This window comes from Heptranchias perlo, unplaced genomic scaffold, assembly GCF_035084215.1.
Source record: "Heptranchias perlo isolate sHepPer1 unplaced genomic scaffold, sHepPer1.hap1 HAP1_SCAFFOLD_591, whole genome shotgun sequence".
Classification (NCBI taxonomy): Eukaryota; Metazoa; Chordata; class Chondrichthyes; order Hexanchiformes; family Hexanchidae; genus Heptranchias; species Heptranchias perlo.
The window spans coordinates 99,992-123,124 of record NW_027139614.1 but is presented as its reverse complement, the minus strand read 5'-3'; the positions used below and the strand labels follow the sequence as shown (position 1 = coordinate 123,124).

Here is a 23,133-nt window from a genome sequence, read left to right as displayed (position 1 = left end):
CATCAACACATTTAATAACAGCAAAAAATGAAGCCGGTTGATCCGATAATCTGTCCGTGTCCCATGTGGAGGGAATGAGAAGATAGAATCGGGAGGGACTGGATATTTGCCAACGCTCACGGTTTCCTTTCACACAGCTCAGTGTTGTGTCTATTCATACAACTGGATTTCATGAACTGGAGATAAGAGGTCGCACTTTGGACCTTTTATCACCCAGTTTGAGAAATAAAACACGAAACGCCCAGCGTGGGGCTCGAACCCACGACCCTGCGATTAAGAGTCTCAAGCTTTACCGACTGAGCTAGCCAGGCCGCCTTCAACATCCTTTCCCATCCTATTATTGTAGAGAGGCAGCTGTTGATTTTGCTGCAGGGGTTCAGTTTGTCTGACAATCCCAGCGAAGCTCCTTCTGCACACTCGCTTTTCATTCTGGAGTCAGTCTGATGCCTTTTCCCCGTTCTCCAGCACCGCGCTGAGCAGGAGAGGAACATCGAGACAGGAGAAGGCCACTCAGCCCCTCTTCCTGCTGTCCCATTCAATTAGATCATGAGGTGGTCTGTAACTCAACTCGATTTCCCCGCATTGGAAACATATCCCTTGGGACCCGAACCGAAAAAAGATCTGTCAATATCAGTCTTGTAAATTTGAATTGAGCCTCAATCCACATCCTTTTGGCCGAGAGAGTTCCAGCTTTCGGCCGTATTTTGTTTGCGAAAGTGATTCCTGATTTCTCGCCTCATTAATCGAGCACTAATTTCAAGATTAAGCCCCCTCATTATGCATTCCGCCAACAGAGAGAGAGGAAAAAAGGCCGCCTTAAGTGGAGATTGAACAAAGGATCTGTGGATTTTAATTCTCACGCTACCCCATCTGAGCTATTTCTGTATTCTGTACATGCAATGTTTAATTTTTCTTTGAAAATCACATAAACGTAGGTGCGATTTCCCTCTCGGTGAACAGAGTGCTTCGGAGTAATGAGAGCGAACAAACCGTGGATCTGATCCTTAACACAGACTGGTAGATCCACATGTGGAATTAAATCGCACTTGGGTAGCAGAGAGGTTAATGGCTCCTGAGAATGAACCAGGGAGTCTAAGGGTTTATTTGTGTGGATCCGGTGGGGCAACGGGATCTCAGAGGCTGTCAGGGAATCAAAGGGCTTCTCAGGGGTTATCAAGGGGTGTGAGGCTATGAGGTATCAAAGAGTTTACGGCACTCTCAGAAGTTATCAGAGAGGGCAAGGGACTGCCAGATGTTATCAGAGAGGGCAAGGGACTGCCAGATGTTATCAGAGAGGGCAAGGGACTTCCAGATGTTATCAGAGAGGGCAAGGGACTGCCAGATGTTATCAGAGAGGGCAAGGGACTGCCAGATGTTATCAGGGAGAGTCAGGGTGTGTCAGTGGGTAAGGGGCCCTCCGAGCGTATCAGAAAATGGAAAGGGCAGGAGGAGGTATCAAGATAACAGAGAGGGAGAGAAAACGCTCCTGAAACCCGGGACTGAACCCTTCAGATCTTCAGTCTGACTGAGTTATTTCGGTGTTCTGGACATCCCGGAAATTCACTCGAAGGTCTGTTAGAATCGCAACAAAACTCTTTCCACAATCGCAGCCTCTAAACCTCCACCCAGGACTTTCAATGGTGCAACTTTGATGAACTTCTGCTACTTTTTAATTTGTTCTCAGCAGTAACTGTTCACATCCTTTATCTGGCCCATGACATGGCATCTAGAAGAAAATGTCGATTGCAGCTTCACTGAAGCGGGGGACGCTTTGCACTCGTGAAATATCGTACGCGAAAGAGACGGTTTGAGCGAGGTGACACCAGGCCAGAGCAAAGGTCAGTTAATGTTTGCCGAGTGGCGAGAGGGAGAATTTGGAACTTCTGTGCGGTTGCACTGTGACTTTCACAGATCTGCTTGGAGCGATATTCCCTTGAATTCATCACCTACAGGGACAATTTGATTCTCAGTTCCTGTTTTCTCCTGGTGCGCTTCTGAGATATAAAAAAATGAATGGATGATATCAACCTGAACCTCGTCACGGACACGCTACAGACTCAAAGCTCAGCACAACTCCAATCTGTTTCAGTTGGAAATTGTTTCCCAGGGATGGACAGTAATGCGCTGTCTGAGGCTGCATTCGCTGCTTTCCGCCGGCAGCGGGTGATTCGAGAGAGCGGGACCGGACAATGTCGCTGCTGTCACGGCCTCACTCACTCGGGGAGCTGGGGAACAGCGAAAAACTGATGGGTTTGATGCTGCGTCAAAAAAGCGGCTTCGAACTGCTTTTGTTAACTGAGGCAGCGCTGCAGGATCCTTTAACAATCTCTCACAAATAAACTGAAACCTGTCGGAAGGTGAATAATATTTCACTTTAATCGTGAGCCCTCATTTTGAACCTTGTCTGTCAAGAAGTATTTCGATCACCATCAAGCCATTCTCGGTTTTTTGGATATTGTTCAGATACCTGTTATCCAGCGGCAGGTGGAATATCAGCCGCGCTCAGCTGGCAATGTTTCCGGTACATTTTTCTGTGAACAGAACACACATTCGAAACCTGGAAATGCGAAACAACGAATTTTAAGGTAAAAGCTCCCTATTGTCCCCGGGTGGGTTCGAACCACCAACCGTTACAGTTAATAACCAAACGCGCTCACCAATTACACCACAGTGATACAACAGCGGCCTTCTTGAGTTACTAATTCACCGAGCTAACGTTTCAGCTTGAAGCGACCAATGTAACAGCTGTCTCACCATCAGTTTACTTTTCCAAAATAAAGGGTGTGCAGTTTGCACGAGTGAAAATCGGTGCCGTCTTCTTTCTGAACATCAAACTCCCCTTGCCCCTAAATGCCTGTATGTTGGAAGACTCGGTCCCCCAGTCGGAGAGAGGATTGATTTTTCGAGCTGTGATTCACCATTCTCTATTCCAGTATTGCAGAAAATGAGATGAGATGAAATGAGCAGGTCCAACGAGCAGGTCTGTGACACTACACGGTGTCTACAAAGTTGTCTCTTGCACTTACAGTAAAGCGGACGGCAGTTTTCACTCTTAAACCAGGAACTATGATGTTAAGAAAGTATGTGGCCGAGAAAGACTTGATTTCAGCGCGGTGACACTGGGCCAGAGTAAAGTTCAGTTAATGTGATTGCCGAGTGGCGAGAGGGTGGATTTGGAACTCCTGTGCGGCTGCACTGCGCATTGTCCAGATCTGCTTGGAGCGATATTCACTTCAATTCATCACTGACAGGGACAGTTTGGTTCTAAGTTTCTTTTCTCTGGTGCTTGGTGAGATTTCAAAATTGAAAGCGGCCCATTCCGACCCCAAACTCGTCACTTACACGCTGACAGATACAAGGCCCTCACACTCTTCACCAGTGAGATGAAAGCGGAGAGCGATTTCACGGTCGAATACAATGGCGAACAAAACTCAATCAAAGAAAGTGCAGGTCATTGAGGGGCCTTTAAAGTCCTGATTGTTTGAACTGAACTTCTTCCCAAAGCGTTTGAGAGTCACGTGGGGCGATTTGGGGACTTCTTTTCCCTCTTTGCAAAATCTTCAACCACAGTTCAAGATCAAAAGTCGACGGCAGAATGAGACGCCTTCCTGAAAATTGGGAACCAGAGAAGCAGATTTGAGAAAAAGCAGATGAAACATTCATTCCGGAACGATCCAGAATCCGATCAGCTCGAACAGCAACGGTGACCCGTGATTTGGACACTCAGCCTTCTGGTGGCGGAATAAATAATGGAGATAGAAGCAGGAAGTTGATAAGTCGGAATTGATAAATTCAGTGAGTGGGCAAATATAGCTCAATGTGGGGAGAGCGAGGTCATCCACTTTAAATCTAAGATCAATCAGAGTATTTTCTAAATGGTGATAAACTAGGAACTGTGGAGGAGCAGAGAGATTTTTGGTCCATGCACAGAAACCGCTCCCAACCGGCGCACAGGAACAAAAATTAATTAAACAGCCGAATGTGCCGTTCGGACAGCCGGTTAGTTCATTTGCATCGAGTTTACCGTAATATCATGATCAAGGACTCGATTCTTGTAATTTACTTTATTTATTTCGGGTTTTTTAACTTTTAAATCGAAGCTTTACAAACAGGTCCACAGAGAAATTCCCGGGGACAGTTTATTGAATAACATCCATTATAACTTTGCCCCTGGGCCGGAGAAACACGTCTTTCTTTTTATTTGTCTTTCTCCGGTTTGCAGAGAAACGTTTAACTCGCAGCCTGTTCCCATGAATGATCATCAGCAGCAACAGACAGACAGAGCGGGTCTGACCGCCCCGAGATGTGGAAAAGGCATCAGTTCAGGACAAATGCATCAAATCAAATAGTCACCCGGCACCGAGAGACAAAACCAAGAGAAAAAGGCAGAAGGTAACAGAGAAATAAAAACCAAATACAGACGATATAAATATTTCCCATCCTTGATGTCTCTCTATTCAATCCCCAATCCTTCAGTGGCGGGGATCAAATTTCACTGTAAATAAATGCGAGAATCGAAGCGAGGAAGAAGAAACGAAACAATCAAAAACTGCCGAAACTCGGGATTGAACCAAGGACCTTCAGATCTTCAGTCTAACGCTCTCCCAACTGAGCTATTTCGGCCCCATATCAAAACGTTCCTTTATTTCATTGTCTTGGAACAAAATATAACCCCAGGTGGCATTGCCCCTCCTGTTCATTCCTCAATTCATATAAAAACATCGCACTCATGGAGATACACCCACGGTTCATATATAAACATCACACTCATCGATACACTCCCACAGGTCATCTATAAATATCGCACACATATATACAAACCCACAGTTGGTTTCTAAAAATCGCTGTCATACATAAACTCACAAAGTTTATAAAACAACAACGCACTCATAGATCCACACCCAGTTTGTAGGAGGAAGATCGGTACCGACCGCCAATGGAGCTCTCAGATTGGGAGAGCCGGAAGCAACAGCGACCGAACAAACTCTGGATCTCATCCTTAACACAGACCGGTAGATCCACCTGTGAAGTTACACCGCACTTTGTTCGCAGGGACGGTAACGGGTTCTGAGAAGGCAACAGTGCGTCTAATGGCTTCTTAGTGGCGATGCTTTGGGACAAGGGCATCTCAGAGAGGGGAAGGGGCAGTCAGAGGGCATCAGAGAGTGTAACGGGGCTCAGAGAGGGGAAGGGGCAGTCAGAGGGTATCAGAGAGTGTAAGGGGGCTCAGAGAGGGGAAGGGGCAGTCAGAGGGTATCAGAGAGTATATTGAGATCTCGCACAGGGGAAGGACTGCCAGAGGGTATCAGAGAGTGTAAGGACGCTCAGGGCGTATCAGTGGGTGAGGGGCGCTCAGCGGGTGTCAGAGAGTGTAAAGGGCGCTGACAAGGTTCAAAGAGGATAATGGACTCTCTGAGGGTATCAGAGAAGATAAGGAGCTCAGGGAGAATCAAAGAGGGTAAGGTGGGCTCAGGAGGTATCAGAGAGGCGAATGGATCCAGAGTTGGCGTCTTCTAAATATTACACTTCCTAACCATCAACATTTTTAGTAACAGCAAAAATGAAGCCTATTGAAACGGTATCTGCCGTGTCCCATGTGGAGGGAATGAGAAGATAGAATCGGGAGGGACTGGATATTTGGCAACGCTCACGGTTTCCTTTCACACAGCTCAGTGTTGTGTCTGTTTATATAACTGGATTTCTTGAACTGGAGATAAGAGGTTGCACTTTGAACCTTTCATCACCCACTGTGAAAAATAGAACACAACACGCCCAATGTGTGGTTTAAACCCACGCCCCTGAGATTAGGAATCTCGTGCTTTACCGACTGAGCGAGCCGGGCCAGCGGCAGGGCTCCTTCCCATCCGATTATTGCAGAGAGGCGGGTGGTGAGGTTGCTGTAGGGGTTCAGTTTGTCCGACAATCCCAAGGTGGCTGAATCTGAACACCCGCTTTTCATTCTGGAGTCGGTCTGATGCCTCTTACCAGTCGTCCAGCCCCGCACTGAGCAGGAGAGGAACATCGGGACAGGAGAAGACCATTCAGCCCCTCGAACCTCCTGTCCCATTCAATTAGATCATGAAGTGATCAGTAATTCAATTCTGTTTCCCTGCCTTGGACTCATATCCCCTGGGACCCGAACAGAAAAAAGATCGATGAATATCAGATTGTAAATTTGAATTGAGCCTCAATCCACATCCTTTTGGCCGAGAGAGTTCCAGCTTTCGGCCGTATTTTGTTTGCGAAAGTGATTCCTGATTTCTTGCCTCATTAATCGAGCACGAATTTCAAGATTAAACCCCCTTATTATGCATTCCGCCAACAGAAAGAGAGGAAAAAAGGCCGCCTTAAGCGGAGATTGAACAAAGGATCTGTGGATTTTAATTCTAACGCTACCCCATCTGAGCTATTTCTGTTTTCTGGACATGCAATGTTTTATTTTTCTTTGAAAATCACATAAACGTAGATGCGATTTCCCTCTCGGTGAACAGAGTGCTTCGGAGCGAACAAACCGTGGATCTGATCCTTAACACAGACTGGTAGATCCACATGTGGAATTAAATCGCACTTGGGTAGCAGAGAGGTTAATGGCTCCTGATAATAAATCAGGGAGTCTAAGGGTTTATTAGTGTGGATCCGGTGGGGCAACGGGATCCCAGAGGCTGTAAGGGAATCAAAGGGCTTCTCAGGGGTTATCAAGGGGTGTGAGGCTATGAGGTATCAAAGAGTTTACGGCACTCTCAGAAGTTATCAGAGAGGGCAAGGGACTGCCAGATGTTATCAGAGAGGGCAAGGGACTGCCAGATGTTATCAGAGAGGGCAAGGGACTGCCAGATGTTATCAGAGAGGGCAAGAGACTGCCAGATGTTATCATAGAGGGCAAGGGACTGCCAGATGTTATCAGGGAGAGTCAGGGTGTGTCAGTGGGTAAGGGGCACTCCGAGCGTATCAGAAAATGGAAAGGGCACGGAGGAGGTATCAAGATAACAGAGAGGGAGAGAAAACGCTCCTGAACCCGGGACTGAACCCTTTAGATCTTCAGTCTGACTGAGTTATTTCGGTGTTCTGGACATCCCGGAAATTCACTCGAGGGTCTGTTAGAATCGCAACAAAACTCTTCCTACAATCGCAGCCTCTAAACCTCCACCCAGGACTTTCAATGGTGCAACTTTGATGAACTTCTGCTACTTTTTAATTTGTTCTCAGCAGTAACTGTTCACATCCTTTATCTGGCCCATGACATGGCATCTAGAAGAAAATGTCGATTGCAGCTTCACTGAAGCGGGGGACGCTTTGCACTCGTAAAAAAATCATACGCGAAAGAGACGGTTTGATCGAGGCGACACCAGGCCAGAGCAAAGGTCAGTTAATGTTTGCCGAGTGGCGAGAGGGAGAATTTTGGAACTTCTGTGCGGTTGCACTGTGACTTTCCCAGATCTGCTTGGGGCGATATTCCCTTGAATTCATCACCTACAGGGACAATTTGATTCTCAGTTCCTGTTTTCTCCTGGTGCGCTTCTGAGATATAAAAAAATGAATGGATGATATCAACCTGAACCTCGTCACGGACACGCGACAGACTCAAAGCTCAGCACAACTCCAATCTGTTTCAGTTGGAAATTGTTTCCCAGGGATGGACAGTAATGCGCTGTCTGAGGCTGCATTCGCTGCTTTCCACCGGCAGCGGGAGATTGGAGAAAGCGGGGCCGGACAATATTGCTGCTGTCACGGCCTCACTCACTCGGTGAGCTGGGGAACAGCGAAAAACTGATGGGTTTGATGCTGCGTCAAAAATGCGGCTGAGAACTGCTTTTGTTAACTGAGGCAGCGCTGCAGGATCCTTTAACGATCTCTCACAAATAAACTGAAACCTGTCGGAAGGTGAATAATATTTCACTTTAATCGTGAGCCCTCCTTTTGAACCTTGTCTGTCAAGAAGTATTTCGATCACCTTCAAGCCATTCTCGGTTTTTTGGATATTGTTCAGATACCTGTTATCCAGCGGCAGGTGTAATATCAGCCGCGTTCAGCTGGCAATGTTTACGGTACATTTTTCTGTGAACAGAACGCACATTCGAAACCTGGAAACGCGAAACAACGAATTTTAAGGTAAAAGCTCCCTATTGTCCCCGGGTGGGTTCGAACCACCAACCGTTACAGTTAATAACCAAACGCGCTAACCAATTACACCACAGTGATACAACAGCGGCCTTCTTGAGTTACAAATTCACCGAGCTAACGTTTCAGCTTGCAGCGACCAATGTCACAACTGTCTTACCATAAGTTTACTTTTCCAAAATAAAGGGTGTGCAGTTTGCACGAGTGAAAATCGGTGCCGTCTTCTTTCTGAACATCAAACTCCCCTTGCCCCTAAATGCCTGTATGTTGGAAGACTCGGTCCCCCAGTCGGAGAGAGGATTGATTTTTTGAGCTGTGATTCACCATTCTCTATCCCAGTATTGCAGAAAATGAGATGAGATGAAATGAGCAGGTCCAACGAGCAGGTCTGTGACACTACACGGTGTCTACAAAGTTGTCTCTTGCACTTACAGTGAAGCGGACGGCAGTTTTCACTCTTAAACCAGGAACTATGATGTTAAGAAAGTCTGTGGCCGAGAAAGACTTGATTTCAGCGCGGTGACACTGGGCCAGAGTAAAGTTCAGTTAATGTGATTGCCGAGTGGGGAGAGGGTGGATTTGGAACTCCTGAGCGGCTGCGCTGCGCATTGTCCAGATCTGCTTGGAGCGATATTCACTCCAATTCATCACTGACAGGGACAGTTTGATTCTAAGTTTCTTTTTTCTGGTGCTCGGTGAGATTTCAAAATTGAAAGCGGCCCGTGCTCACCCCAAACTCGTCACTTACACGCTGACAGATACAAGGCCGTCACACTCTTCACCAGTGAGATGAAAGCGGAGAGCGATTTCACGGTCGAATACAATGGCGAACAAAACTCATTCAATGAAAGTGCAGGTCATTGAGGGGCCTTTAAAGTCCTGATTGTTTGAACTGAACTTCTTCCCAAAGCGTTTGAGAGTCACGTGGGGCGATTTGGGGACTTCTTTTCCATCTTTGCAAAAGTTTCAACCGCAGGTCAAGATCAAAAGTCGAGGGCAGAATGAGACGCCTTCCTGAAATTTGGGAACCAGAGAAGCAGATTTGAGTGCAAGGTTCTGTTTATTGTGAAAAAGCAAATAAAACATTCATTCCGGAACGATCCAGAATCCGATCAGCTCGAAAAGCAACTGTTACCCGTGATTTGAACACTCAGCCTTCTGGTGGCGCAATAAATAATGTTGATAGAAGCAGGAAGTTGAAAAGTGGGAATTGATAAATTAAGTGAGTGGGCAAAACTGCGGCAAATAGAGTTCAATGTGGGGGAGAGCGAGGTCATCCACTTTAAATCTAAGATAAATCAGAGTATTTTCTAAATGGTGATAAACTAGGAACTGTGGAGGAGCAGAGAGATTTTTGGTCCATGCACAAAAAGTGCTACCAGCCAGCGCACAGGAACAAAAATTAATTAAACAGCCGAATGTGCCGTTCGTCCGGCCGGTTAACTTATTTGCATAGAGTTTACCGTAATATCATGATCACGGACTCGATTCTTGTAATTTATTTTATTTATTTCGGTTTTTTGTAACTTTTAAAATCGAAGCCTTACAAAAGAAACCCACAGACAAATTCACGGGGACAGTTTTTTGAATAACATCCATTGTAACTTTACCCCTGGGGCCAGAGAAACACGTCTTTTTATTTGCCTTTCTCCGGTTTGCAGATAATCGTTTAACTCGCGGCCTGTTCCCATGAATGATCATCAGCAGCAACAGACAGACAGAGCGGGTCTGACCGCCCCGAGATGGGGAAAAGGCATCAATTTGGAACAAATGCATCAAATCAAATGTTCACCCGGCACCGAGAGAGACAAAACCAAGAGAAAAAGGCAGAAGGTAACAGAGAAATAAAAACCAAATACAGACGATAGAAATATTTCCCATCCTTGATGTCTCTCTAATCCATCCCCAATCCTTCAGTGGCGGGGATCAAATTTCACTGTAAATAAATGCGGGAATCGAAGCGAAGAAGAAGAAACTAAACAACCAAAAACTGCCGAAACTCGGGATCGAACCAAGGACCTTGAGATCTTCAGTCGAACGCTCTCCCAACTGAACTATTTCGGCCTCATGTCAAAATTTCACTGTATGTCATTGTCTTCAAAAAAATATAACCCCAGGAGGAATTGCCCATCCTGTTCATTCCGCAATTCAAATAAAAATATCGCACTCATATATACACACCCACAGTTCATATATAATCATCGCACTCATATATACACACCCACAGTTCATATATAAACATCACACTCATATATACACACCCACAGTTCATATATAAACATCACACTCATATATACACACCCACAGTTCATATATAAACATCGCACTGATATATACACACCCACAGTTCATATATAAACATCACACTCATATATACACACCCACAGTTCATATATAAACATCACACTCATATATACACACCCACAGTTCATATATAAACATCACACTCATATATACAGACCCACAGTTCATATATAAACATCACACTCATATATACACACCCACAGTTCATATATAAACATCACACTCATATATACACACCCACAGTTCATATATAAACATCGCACTGATATATACACACCCACAGTTCATATATAAACATCACACTCATATATACACACCCACAGTTCATATATAAACATCACACTCATATATACACACCCACAGTTCATATATAAACATCACACTCATATATACAGACCCACAGTTCATATATAAACATCACACTCATATATACACACCCACAGTTCATATATAAACATCACACTGATATATACACACCCACAGTTCATATATAAACATCGCACACATATATACACACCCACAGTTCATATATAAACATCGCACTCATATATACACACCCACAGTTCATATATAAACATCGCACACATATATACACACCCACAGTTCATATATAAACATCACACTCATATATACACACCCACAGTTCATATATAAACATCACACTCATATATACACACCCACAGTTCATATATAAACATCACACTCATATATACACACCCACAGTTCATATATAAACATCGCACTCATATATACACACCCACAGTTCATATATAAACATCACACTCATATATACACACCCACAGTTCATATATAAACATCACACTCATATATACACACCCACAGTTCATATATAAACATCACACTCATATATACACACCCACAGTTCATATATAAACATCACACTGATATATACACACCCACAGTTCATATATAAACATCGCACACATATATACACACCCACAGTTCATATATAAACATCGCACTCATATATACACACCCACAGTTCATATATAAACATCGCACTCAGAAATACACACCCACAGTTCATATATAAACATCGCACTCATATATACACACCCACAGTTCATATATAAACATCGCACTCATATATACACACCCACAGTTCATATATAAACATCGCACTCATATATACACACCCACAGTTCATATATAATCATCGCACTCATATATACACTCCCACAGTTCATATATAAACATCACACTCATATATACACACCCACAGTTCATACACCATCCAGGATAAAGCAGCCCGTTTGATTGGCACCCCATCCACCACCCTAAACATCCACAGGATGCACTGCAGCAACTCGCCAAGGTTTTTCAACAGCGCCTCCAAAACCCGCGACCTCTACCACCTAGAAGGACAAGAGCAGCAGGTACATGGGAACAACACCACACAACACCACCTGCACGTTTCCCTCCAAGTTACACACCATCCCGACTTGGAAATATATCGCCGTTTCTTCATCGTCGCTGGGTCAAAATCCTGAAACTCCCTAACAGCACTGCGGGAGAACCTTCACCACACGGACTGCAGCGGTTCAGAATATCGGTAAACACAGCGAGAGATACAGAGTATCGGTGAACACAGCGAGAGATACAGAGTATCGATAAACACAGCGAGAGATACGGAGTATCGGTAAACACAGCGAGAGAGAGAGTATCGATAAACACAGCGAGAGATAGAGTATCGGTAAACACAGCGAGAGATACAGAGTATCGGTAAACACAGCGAGAGATACAGAGTATCGGTAAACACAGCGAGAGATACAGAGTATCGGTAAACACAGCGAGAGATACAGAGTATCGGTAAACACAGCGAGAGATACAGAGTACCGGTAAACACAGCGAGAGATACAGAGTATCGATAAACACAGCGAGAGATACAGAGTATCGGTAAACACACAGAGAGATACAGAGTATCGGTAAACACAGGGAGAGATACAGAGTATCGGTAAACACAGCGGGAGATACAGAGTATCGGTAAACACAGCGGGAGATACAGAGTATCGGTAAACACAGGGAGAGATACAGAGTATCGGTAAACACAGCGAGAGATACAGAGTACCGGTAAACACAGCGAGAGATACAGAGTATCGATAAACACAGCGAGAGATACAGAGTATCGGTAAACACAGCGAGAGATACAGAGTATCGGTAAACACAGCGGGAGATACAGAGTATCGGTAAACACAGCGAGAGATACAGAGTATCGGTAAACACAGCGAGAGATACAGAGTATCGGTAAACACAGCGGGAGATACAGAGTATCGGTAAACACAGCGAGAGATACAGAGTATCGGTAAACACAGCGAGAGATACAGAGTATCGGTAAACACAGCGGGAGATACAGAGTATCGGTAAACACAGCGAGAGATACAGAGTATCGGTAAACACAGCGAGAGATACAGAGTATCGGTAAACACAGCGAGAGATACAGAGTATCGGTAAACACAGCGAGAGATACAGAGTATCGGTAAACACAGCGAGAGATACAGAGTATCGGTAAACACAGCGAGAGATACAGAGTATCGGTAAACACAGCGAAATAGACAAGAGAAATGGGAAAATACGAACTGTCTCAAACACTATCAGACAGTGACAGGTAGATGCTCGGTATCAGTCAGAGGAGCTGGGGTCTTTGCAGCTTAATTTGTCTCCTTGGCGAAGCTGGGCAAATTGCCTTGTTCGTAACAAAAAGTCATCGGTTCGATTCCCAGCGGTGCCTTTTTATTCTCTCTGATATTTACCTCATTTGTGAATTAAACGACAAAATAACGCAGTGTGGTATTTGTATTAATTCCGGAGCCAACAAGGAAATGACTGCAGAACTGCAATGCGGAAGTGCTTGTTCTTTGTACAGACGGACCTCTCATTGAATTAGCAAGCACTTTGAGCTTGACGAATCATTGAATCGTTGGAGCATAGAAGGAGGTCATTCGGCCCGTCGAGTCTGTACCGGCTCTTTGTAAGAGTATTCCAGTTAGTCCCATTCGCTCGCTCTTTTCCCACAGCCCTGCAATTTTTCCCTTCTACTATTTATCCAATTCCCTTTTGAAAGCCACGATTGAATCTGCTTCCACCACCCTTTCAGGCAGTCATTCCAGATCAGAACTTCTCGCTGCTTATTTTTTTCCTCATGTCGCCTTTGGTTCTTTTGCCAATCACCTTAAATCTGTGTCCCCTGGTTCCCGATCCTTCCGCCAATGGGAACACTTTCTCCGTATTCACTTTATCTAAACCCGTCATGATTTTGAACACTTCCATCAAATCTCCTCTCAACCTTCTCTGTTCTAAGGAGAACAACCCGAGCTTCTCCAGTCTATTCTTGGAACTGAAGTCCCTCATCCCTGGAACCATTTCCGCACCCTCTTTTCTGCAGCTGTTCTGCACCCTCTCTAAGGCCTTCACATCCTTCCTAAACTGTGGTGCCCAGATTGGGACACAATGCTCCAGTTGCGGCCGAACCAATGTTTTATAAAGGTTTAACATAACTTCCTTGCTTTTGTGCTCTACGCCTCTATTTATAAAACCCAGGATCCAGTATCCTTTTTAACTGCATTCTCAATCTGTCCTGCCACCTTCAAAGATTTGTGCACAGATACCACCAGGTCGCTGTTCCTGCACCCCCTTTAGAATTGTACCGTTTCGTTTATTTTGCCTCTCCTCGTTCTTCCTTCCAATATATATCAGTTCGCACTTTTCTGCATTAAATTTCATTTGCCACGTGTCCACCCATTCCACCAGTCTGTCTCTGTCCTCTTGAAGTCTATTACTATCCTCATCACTGTTTACTACACTTCTAACTTTTGTGTTATCTGCAATTTTTGAAATTGTGTCCTGTACACCCAAGTCCAAGTCATCAATATATATCAAAAAATCAGCGGTACTAATACCGACCCCTGGGGAACACCGCTGTATACCTTCAAGAAACAACCGTTCACCACTACACTCTGTTTCCTGTCATTTAGCCAATTCGCATCCATGCTGCCATTGCCCCGACTTATTCCAATAGCTTCAATTTTGCTTACAAGCTTATTGTATTACCTCAAGACTGGACTATTCCAATGGTCTCCTGGCTGGCCTCCCATCTTCCACCCTCAATAAACATGAGCTCATCCAATACTCTGCTGCCCGTAACCTAACCCTGTTCTCCCATCTCCCCTGTGATCACTGACCTACATTGAATCCCAGTCCGGGAACGCCTCGATTTTAAAATTCTCATCCTTGTTTTCAAATCCCTCCATGGCTTCGCCCCTCCCTATCTCTGTAACCTCCTACAGCCCTACAATTCTCATCCTTGTTTTCAAATCCCTCCACGGCTTCGCCCCTCCCGATCTCTGTAACCTCCTACCGCCCGACAGCCCTCCGAGACCTCGGCGCTCCTCAAATTCATGGTGATCTACATTGGCTTCCGGTCGCAGAACGCCTCGATTTTAAAATTCTCCTTGTTTTCAAATCCTTCCATGGCACCCCCCCTCCCTATCTCTGTAACCTCCTACAGCCCACCAATTCTCATCCTTGTTTTCAAATCCTTCCATGGCCTCCCCCTCCCTATCTCTGTAACCTCCCACAGCCCACCAATTCTCATCCTTGTTTTCAAATCCCTCCATGGCCTCCCCATCACTTCCACCAGCCTTACATTTCTCCTCCTTGTTTTCAAATGCTCCCATGGCCTCGCCCCTCCCTATCTCTGTCACCTCCTCCAGCCCCACAACCCTCCGAGATCTCTGCGCTCCTCCAATTCTTGCTTCTTGTGCATCCCCGATTTTAATCGCTCCACCATTGGCGGCCGTGCCTTCAGCTGCCTCGGCCCTAAGCTCTGGAATTCCTGCCCTGAATCTCTCCGCCTCTCCACCTCTCTCTCCTCATTTAAGATGCTCCTTAAAACCTCCATCTTTGACCAAGATTTTATTCACCTGTCTTAATACCTCCTTATGTGGCTCAGTATGAAATTTTGTTTGATTACGCTCCTGTGAGTTGCCTTGATAAGTTTTATGACGTTAAAGGCGCTATATAAATGCAAGTTGTTCTTCTTGTTGTTGTGTGGCATTTTATCAACCGCATTACCCTCATCAACCCTCTGTGTTACCTCACTCAAGTTAGTTAAACACGATTTGCCTTTAACAAATCCATGCTGGCTTTCCTTTATTAATCCACACTTGCCCAAGTGACTATTCATTTTGGCCCAGATCATCGTTTCTAAACGTATCCGCACCTCCGAGTTTAAATTGACTGGTCTGTAGTTGCTGGGTTTATCCTTACACCCTATTTAAACAAGGATGCACCATTGGTAATTATCCAGTCCTCTGGCATCACCCCCGCTTCCACGGCGGATTGGAAGATTATGACCAGGACCTCTGAAATTTCCACCCTTACTTCCCTCAGCAACCTTGAAAGCGTCCCATCCGGACTGGGTGACTTATCAACTTTAAGCATAGCCAGCCTTTCAAGTGCCTCCTCTGTATCAATTTTCACCCCATCCAGTATCTCAACTACCTCCCTTTTTACTGTGACTTTGGCCGCATCTTCTTCCTTGGTAGAGACAGATGCAAATTACTCTTTTAGTGCCTCAGTCATGCCCTCTACCTCCATGCGTAGATCTCCATTTTGGTCCCTAATCGGCCCCACCCCTCCTCTTATTCCCATTTCTCTAATTATATGCCTACAGAAGACTTTTGGATTACCTCTTCTGTTAACCGCCAATCTCTGTTCATATTCTCTCTTTACCCCACTTATTTACTTTTTCACTGTACTTCCTATATTCAGCCTGGTTCTCACTTGTATTGTCAAACTGACATCTGTCATAAACCCCCTTTATCTGCTTCATTTAACCCCCTATCTCTTTCCTCATCCAGGGGGCTCTGACTTTAGTTGCCCTGCCTTCCCCCATCCTAGGAATCTACCTAGACTGTACCCGAAACATCTCCTCTTTAAAGGCTACACATTGTTCGATTACATTTTAGCCTGCCAAACTTTGATTCCAATTTACACGGGCCAGGTAAGTTCTCAACCCACTTGAATTGGCCCTTCTCCTATCAAGTATTTTACTCAAAATAGCTCCTTCTCCTTTTGCATAACTAATCTAAACCTTATGATACTATGATCACCGTTCCCTAAATATTCCCCCAGTGACACTTGCTCCACTTGATCCACCTCATTCCCCAGAACCAGATCCACCAATGCCTCCTTCCTCGTTAATATTAACACTTGTGACGTATTTGAATATTTGTTATATTAAATGTGAGATATTTGACCTGCGAATGTGTCCAAAACAAGTTTTGAGGATACTGCTCTACAGGGCGTATTTTACAAACTTCTTTACCTACAACCAGCAGCCAATCTCCATTAAAGGTTGTGAAGTGAAGCTGGTTTCAGAGAAGTTTTCGGCGTTCAGCTTTTCTCCACAATGTGCAATTAGTAGAAACTCATTCAGAGCACATCTTAGAATCAATGAGACTGTCAGGCACAGGATAGTTGGGATGGAACCGTCTCTTATAATAATTACAAAGTGTAATAGATTATAAAGTGAAACAGCCAATCCAATCTCTCAGTCTCTCTCTCACTTTCTCGGTGAGTGAACGTAAACCAACAGAAGAAGCGAAAACAAAGAACTGAGCAGTTTTGTTTCTTTCCTTTTCCTTCGGGCGAGTACAGTTGAAGAGAATGATTTCTGTTTCCTGCTGGACCAATAACTGGAATGAGCAGTGTATCTGGTTCCCATGGTACCCAGTGAAACATCCACGTTTATATCTCCCATTTACACTGATACCTTCCTTCCTCACGAATTATAGGAAACTTTTGGTCAGGTTCAATCACACTTCAGAAGACCAGAAGCGCAAAGAAAGGTCGACACCTCATGGTGACGTAACCTACAGGCGAGGGAGGTTTGCAGGTTTACCTGGAGCTGTAAATATATAAACTCCTTCCAATGTACAAACTCCCCTCACCAACAGTAATTCAATTCGAACTGATCTGAGACTTTGGTCATTTATGGTGATTGTACTTTGTGGAGTTAAAGCAGCAGTAAATCCGTTGTGTGTTGTATACATAGCCGTTCAGTCAATATAAAACATTGTCATCCGACCCACCATGAGCAATGCCACACGGGGTATGTTAGGTCACGGACAGTTCCGCCTCCAGCAGTTGTTCTCTCGGTCACACATCCGGCATCACCTCTCGGTCTCACACTTCAGAGTCACGCCTGAATATAAACACATTTCTGTTTCAGACTTCAACCTGGAGGTCAACAAATCACAAGTCAAGAGGTAGGGAACAAACAAATCAAATATTTAAGAACGTAAACAGATAGAAAATTCGCCATAAATGACTGAGGAAAAAATGAAGCAAACGGAACAAGATGAACAATTAGCAAAAGGTAACAATTAAAGAAAGGAGAAGGGGAACCGATCAAATCGTTTTTGAAAAACCCTTTTGGTTTTCATCTTAGTTTCTCCGTTAAGTTCGGGACATACATCGAGAAATATTTTTCATATCAGAATAAAGACAATTAGAATACAACTTTCACAAAGTAGGGAATAATCTTAATTATACGATAGCGTGTTATGTGTTTGTAAAATCTGCAATTGTTTTACCATTCTTTAAGTTTAGAGGGATGCTCTGAATATATGTTCTACATTGAAACGTAAGTGGATTAATAAAATAAAATGAGGAAATTTGTTTATGAACATGAAGAGCTGCTTTTCCATCTTACAGATCGCGATATATTTATTTACACAACTGTCATTTGTGAAATGATGGAATGTATTTATTTCTATATCTGTACCGGTAAGGAAATCCCCACTGGATCATTTCCAGGAAACAGTCAAGAACTTAAATTAGTTTGTCAAACCCAAAACACCCGTTGGGAATTGCTGATTGAAAATTTAAATGGAAATCGAGACCATCACAAGGTATTGGAACAAATATACCCGCTGAGGTTTCGGGGTTGTTACTGATTTATTTCTATCACTGAGTAACCTATTTTAAACAGGGTGAAGGTACAAATCTAATGATAAGAGTCTGGGTTGGAGAAGGAACAGATGAAAGTATCAAATTTAATTACACTGATTCCACAAACACTGCACACCACATCCCTTAAACATTGTTAACTGTTTCTACATAAAACTGGAGAGGGTGGAAATAGAAAGTAACAGAAAAAAAAATTAATTTTGATATTGTTGCACAAACACTGAACATCCCATCGCTAAAACACTGTCCCGATCTAAAATCAGTCGGCAGGACCCTGAGCCACAGTGAAAATGTTGTGATTTCAACCTGGTTCAAAACACGCAGCCTTCTGATGTGGAGTCAGACGCGACTGTTCTTGCACCAGGCCCACAACAAGCGGCTGGAGCCGGATCCATTGGAGGGCGATCGGTGCAGACTGCCACCCCGGCTCTCGGAATGTGAGAGGCGGAAACAGGAGCAGCCTGACCGCCTCAACCACAGCACAGGATCCCCGCTCTCCCTCACGTTGTATAACTGACTCTGTGGCGCAATGGATAGCGTGTTGGACTTCTACTTAATAATTGAAGGGGACATTCAAAGGTTGTGGGTTCGAGTCCCACCAGAGTTGGATTTTAGTTTCGGGAGCTGGGAAGTGAAATTTTGCAGCAAATCCGCAACAGGATCATGAATGTCCGTCAAGGATGTGAAACTGCCCCCTGCACTTCATCTTACACAAGTGGCTCCAGTCACACCCGGATTTATGATTCTTAATCCACTCTGAGCTGGATTGGCGAAACTCTCTCAGAAGGAGACTCAACATCTGCTCAGACCGAAAGTCAATCTGCTGGACTTCCGGCTCTGTCAGACTGAATGTTCCTTCAGACAGGTTTCTAACTGGACACATGCATCCTGCTGCCGTGTGAGCATTGGTGCTGGAGGGGGAGAATTCTTGCTTGTAGTAATTCTATTCCTGTAAAACTAGCTCCTGAAGTGCAGGATGGAAAGTATCCTGGCTGAGCGGTCTAAGGCGCTGGTTTAAAGCTCCAGTTAATTCCCACGATTTGTAGATGGATCAAAATCATAGTTTGTGTCTCCAAAACCGCAGCCTCCCTCCTGTAAACAAGTAATACTGAACATCTCATCTGCTATTGCAACAGCGTAATCCGGAGGAACCACATGGCAATTCAAATAAGTAGATGCATTTTGGAACACACCAATTGTACCTTCAACTCCGGTCGAAATGTTCACAAGGAAAAGGATGGTTTGATCTCGGTGAGACTCGAATTAACAACCTCGGTATTTCCCGACCCTGTTCTGTCAGATAAGGACCGCGCACTGACCGATTGCGCCGCTGGAGCCCGGTCACTCTGATCACCTGTCCCACTCTGCTGGAAAGAATCTTAAGGTGAGAGGCCCGAACCTGTGGAAACGTGTCCAGTCACTGTGATGAAACTAATATCTGCACTTCCACTTTCAGCTTCTTTCACATCCTCTGCTCCATCGCACGACAATCGGGTTTTCTGCGAACAGGTCAAAATGAACATTGCCAGAAATTCTATCAGTAGTGAGATTTGAACCCAGCGCCCACACAGTGATTGAATTTATTGTCTTCAAGCAGTGAGCTCCGTTCACACAACGCCTTGACAATCTTTCACACTTTGTTTAATGCCCAAATAAATAAATTGGAGCTAATTGACCGCATTTACCCCGTGCTGGGGTTGTTCTCCTTCGAGCAGAGAAGGTTCAGAGGAGATTTGACAGAAGTGTTCAAAGTCATGGAGGGTTCAGATAAAGTTAATAAAGAGAAGCTGTTCTCATTGGCGGAAGTGTCGAGAACCAGAGGACACAGATTTGAGGTGATTGGCAAAAGAACCGAAGGCGACATGAGGAAAATCTTTTTTACGCAGCGAATAGTTATGATCTGGAATGCGCTGCCTGAAAGGGCGGTGGAAGCAGATTCAATCGTGGCTTTCAAAAAGGAATTTGATAAATACTTGAAGGGGAAAATGCAGGGCCCCGGGGAAAGGGACGGGGAATGGGACGAATGGGATTGGTCTTACAAAAGGCAGGTAAGGGATTGATGGGTTGAATGGCCTCCTTCTGTGGTGTGTTCATTCTGTGATAAATATTATTTTACACACAGTGAACAGACCATCCCTGAAAGACTGCCCCGCGATAAAACAGAGTGACACTGAAACGTTGCGAAAATGCAATGACCCCGACGTGATTCGAACACGCATCCTTCTGATCTGGAGTCAGACGCGCTACCGTTGCGCCACGAGGTCCACAGCGCCCACCTGGAGCCGGATCCATAGGAGGGAGATCGGTACCGACCGCCACAGGGACTCGAAGAGGCGGAAGCAGCAGCAGCAACACCGCAGGAGCCCCGCTCTCCAATCCAGCCGTTCCCAGCGGAGAGCTGCCAGTCCCGGCCTGAGCCCTGTCTGGGAGCCGCCTGCCATTCAGTCTTTACAGAACGGGACCGATCCAGTTTCAGCTCACACACAAGCTCAGGAATCCCACTCCTGACAGGTTCACTTATTTAAACCTTGTTTAGATTCAGTGAATTGGGATTTAATTCAATCCTCATCTGCCCGCCGCTCTGTCAGTTCAGGACTTTATTTAAACCGATACTTGGAGCTCTGTTTTACAGGGAGCCGGTTGTTTAAGCATTTCTCAGTCCCACCACGAACACTTTTTGCTGCTAACTTCTGCTTAATACAAAGTTCCCAGGAACGAGGGAATTTCTCCTGGGTACTGAGTTCGAGTTAAGGAACAATAAAGGTCCGATTACACTACTTGGTGTATTCTATAGGCCACCATCTGGTGGGACGGATATAGAGGAGCAAATTTGCAGGGAAATTACAGAGAGTTGCAAAAGCCATAGAGTAGTGATAACAGGGGATTTCAACTATCCTAATATGGACTGGGATAACAATAATATAAGGCACAAAGAAGGGGAAGAATTTTTGAAATGTGTTCAGGATAACTTTCTCGACCAGTACGTTTCTGGCCCACTGAGGAAGGAGGCATTGCTGGACTTGGTTCAAGGGAATGACCCGGGCCAAGTGGAGCAAGTGTCAGTGGGGGAGCATTTAGGGAGCAGCGATCAGTATCATAAGGATTAGACTATCTATGGAAATGGACTCTGTCCACTCTAAAGTAAAAGTACTCAATTGGATGAGGGTCAATTTCAGTGGGATGAGATCAGATCTGGCCCCGGTAAATTGGAATTAAAGATTGTCAGGCAAAACTATAATTGGACAGTGGGCGCCTTTTAAGAAGATGATTCGGGGATAGAGAAGGTACATTCCAACGAGGTAGAAAGGTAGGGCAACTAAAGCCAGAGCTCCCTGGATAATAAGAGAAATAGAGAGTAAGATGAAGCGGGAAAAAGTATCGTATGACAGGTGTCAGGTTGATAACACAAGTGCCAACCAGAGAGAATATAGAAAGTTCAGAGGGGAAGTGAAAAAGGAAATAAGAGGGGCAAAGACAGAGTATAAGAATAGCGGAAAACATAAAAGGGAATCAAAAAGTCTTCTACAGACATGTTAACAGGAAACGGGTAGTAAGAGGAGGGGTGGGGCCGATTAGGGACCATAAAGGAGATCTACTCATGGAGGCAGTGGGCATGGCCTGAGGTACTAAATGAATACTTCGCATTGTTCTTTACCAAGGAAGAAGATGCTGCCAGATTCTCGGTAAAGGAAGATATAGTTAAGATACTGGATGGGCTAAAACATGAGAAAGAAGAGGTACTAGAAAGGCTTGCTGTACTTAATATAGATCAGTCAACTAGTCTGGATGGGATGCACCCGAGGATGCTGAGGGAAGTAAAGGGGGAAATTGCAGAGGTACTGGCAATAATCTTCCAGACATCCTTAGATATGGGGATGGTGCCAGAGGACTGGAGAATTGCAAAGGTTACAACCTTGTTCAAAAAAAGGGTGCAAAGATAAACCCAGCAACTATAGGCCAGTCAGTTTAACCTCGGTGATGGGGAAAGTTTTGGAAATGATAATCCGGGACAGAATTAACAGTCACTTGGACGAGTGTGGATTGATTAGGGAAAGCCAGCACGGATTTGTTAAAGGCAAATCGTGTTTAACCAACTTGATAGAGTTGATTGATGAGGTAACAGAGAGGGTAGATGAGGTCAATGCAGTTGACGTGGTGTATATGGATTTTCAAAAAGCGTTTGATAATGTGCCACGTGGTAGGCTTGCTGTCAAGATTTCAGCCCATGGAATAATGGGGGCAATAGCAATATGGATGCAACACGAGCTAAATGACAGGAAACAGAGAGTTGTGGTGAATGGTTGTTTTTCGAACAGGAGGGAGGTGGGCAATGGTGTTCCATAGGGGTCGGTGCTGGGACCACTACTTTTCTTGATATATATTAATGACTTGGACTTGGGAGTAAAGGGTACAATATCAAAATTTGCAGATGACACAAAACTTGGAAGGGTAGAGAACAGTGAGGTGGATAGACTTGAAGAGGATATGGACACGCTGGTGGCATGGACGGACACGTGGCAGATGAAGTTTAACACGGAAAAATGCGAGGTGATGCATTTCGGTGGGAAAAACGAGGAGGCAATATAAACTAGAGGGCAGAATTCTAAAAGGGTTAGAGGAACAGAGGGATCTTGGGGTATATGTGCACAAATCGTTGAAAGTGGCAGGGCAGGTTGAGAAAGCGGTTTATAAAGCAGACGGGGTCCTGGGCTTTATAAA

The 23,133-nt window shown here is 44.7% G+C and overlaps 5 non-coding genes across 5 annotated transcripts; 1 reads left to right on the top strand and 4 right to left on the bottom strand.

Annotated features, from left to right (window-relative positions):
- Positions 1–238: 238 nt before the first annotated feature.
- trnak-cuu (transfer RNA lysine (anticodon CUU)) lies at positions 239–311 on the bottom strand. The gene has a single exon. It is a non-coding gene; the product is annotated as a tRNA-Lys (tRNA).
- Positions 312–4,550: 4,239 nt separating this feature from the next.
- trnaf-gaa (transfer RNA phenylalanine (anticodon GAA)) lies at positions 4,551–4,623 on the bottom strand. The gene has a single exon. It is a non-coding gene; the product is annotated as a tRNA-Phe (tRNA).
- Positions 4,624–10,109: 5,486 nt separating this feature from the next.
- Positions 10,110–10,182, bottom strand: trnaf-gaa (transfer RNA phenylalanine (anticodon GAA)). Its single transcript has one exon. It is a non-coding gene; the product is annotated as a tRNA-Phe (tRNA).
- Positions 10,183–18,929: 8,747 nt separating this feature from the next.
- On the top strand, positions 18,930–19,021 carry trnar-ucu (transfer RNA arginine (anticodon UCU)). Its single transcript is given in 2 exon segments — positions 18,930–18,966; positions 18,986–19,021. It is a non-coding gene; the product is annotated as a tRNA-Arg (tRNA).
- A 1,585-nt stretch (positions 19,022–20,606) lies between these two features.
- Positions 20,607–20,678, bottom strand: trnaw-cca (transfer RNA tryptophan (anticodon CCA)). Its single transcript has one exon. It is a non-coding gene; the product is annotated as a tRNA-Trp (tRNA).
- Between the last annotated feature and the right edge of the window lie 2,455 nt (positions 20,679–23,133).